Consider the following 2007-nt stretch of genomic DNA (forward strand, 5'->3'; position numbering starts at 1 on the left):
ACCTCTGGCATTGCCTTTCAAATTGTTATGAACTCTTCCATTAGAAAAACAAGTTATTCAAGGAAAAAATAATGTTTCTTTTTTCTTTTAAAATGAGTTGTCTCCCCCTTCAAATTGTGCAGTCATTATTTTCCGAGAAGACTACCTTATAAAGTCATATCACTGATATTTAAAGGACAAATCACAGGTTTTTGACTGCAGAGGTGTTTTATTGACTTTCTATGATTAAGGGATAAAGAGAAGATTGTGCAATTCCAGTCTTCCTTTGCCAGCTGCTGGTATTTTGATTGTAAATATCAAATTATATTTCCCTTTAGTGTTCTTCAAAAAAAAGCCCCAGCAAATATAAGAATTAGAGGTAGTAATAGTTCAGATGGTTTGCCATCAGCTGAGACCCCCCAAATGGCTTAAGGACAAATGATCAGGCCCTCATCCTAAGAATTTTTATTTTTAATAATTGATGCCAAGTATGTGTTGCTGCCACTATTCCCCACTTAATTACTTTTCTTTTTGATTAAACACATTAATGAGAAGAGACCTAATAAATCATGTGCAAAACAGTAAAGCACTTAATTAACATGTGTTTCCCTGATTGATGGTGATAGAAAACCATAACAGTGCTGAGTAGGCTCACAAGGGCACCTTCAACTGATATCTTAAACAAACATAAGACTGAGAGCACAACAGAGGAACTCCATTCTCATTTAAGAACTAGCTGTGACAACTACAGGTCATGATGTGATTATAGTCCTCTTTTTTCTCTTTGAGTCAAAGGATCTGTGCTCCCAGTTTATGGGATGTAAACAGTATATGGGAAACATAAGCCAGCAAATGCTGTGGTAGGCTATTACTACTAATAGCCAGTACTTATTGAGCAGGTACTCTGCTATGTGTTTTAAAAGATTGTCTTATTTAACTCTTCACAATGCATGTAGCTAGTGATCATTACTATTATCATTTTAGAGAGGAAAAACGGATACATATAGATGGTCCAAGTTGCACAGCGAATAAGTGAGATAGCCCAGTCAATTTTATCCCATAGTCTAATTTGATTCACTGGAAGATGGTTTTTCACATATTTTCAGCTAATTTGAAATTCTGTGTGAGAATCATTAACCATTATAGAAATCCCCAGAATCGGACAACCTGAGAACCAACAAGGGTTGAGGTAACTGGGTTTTATACATTATACCAAGAAAGAGTAGATTTCACAATGTGATTAAAACATAGCTACATCTTAATTTTGATTGTGTGAGAATGGTAGACTGGGAGTGGAGGTTGGGGTTCTTTTTTGCTTCTTTATCTCATGTTCCAATTTTTTTGTGATGTGGTTTTGCTGCTTTTAAAGTGAGAAGCAATAGAAGCCAACGAATACATCCCTCCTCAATCTACCCCACTCAAGTGTGGACAGGTCCTGCCTCACCTAACGTAAATTTTTTCCCAGAATAGGTGGCCAGATCAACTTCACTGTTAAAATAGGTTTCCTAGGCTTTTAAATCAGTTGTGGCCTCTGTAATCAAGTTTACTGAAGGCTGAACACTGTCTCTCCTCAGCTATGGATACCTGGCTAGCCAGTGTAGCTGACAGACATGCACAAAGACTTTCATCATTCCCTGCTTCCAGATTCTTTTCAAGAGTGTTGGGGATAGCAGTATGGAGAAACCTTTGACAGTCTCATATGGCATCTCTTTTTTTTTTTTCCAACTTTTAAGTTGAAAGGTACATATGCAGCATGTGTAGATTTGTTACACAGGTAAATGTGTGCCATGGTGGTTGGCTGCACATATCATCCCATCGCCTAGGTATTAAGCCCAGGATCCCTTAGCTATTCTTCCTGATGCTCTCACTCCTCCCACCTCCTTCCTGAACCTCTTTTAGGCCCCAGTGTGTGTTGTTCCCCCACCCCCATCGTGTTCATGTGTTCTCATCATTCAGCTCCCACTAATAAGTGAGAACAGGAGGTATTTGGTTTTCCGTTCCTCTGTTAGTTTGCTGAGAATAATGGCT

This window comes from Pongo pygmaeus, chromosome X, assembly GCF_028885625.2.
Source record: "Pongo pygmaeus isolate AG05252 chromosome X, NHGRI_mPonPyg2-v2.0_pri, whole genome shotgun sequence".
Taxonomy (NCBI): Eukaryota; Metazoa; Chordata; class Mammalia; order Primates; family Hominidae; genus Pongo; species Pongo pygmaeus.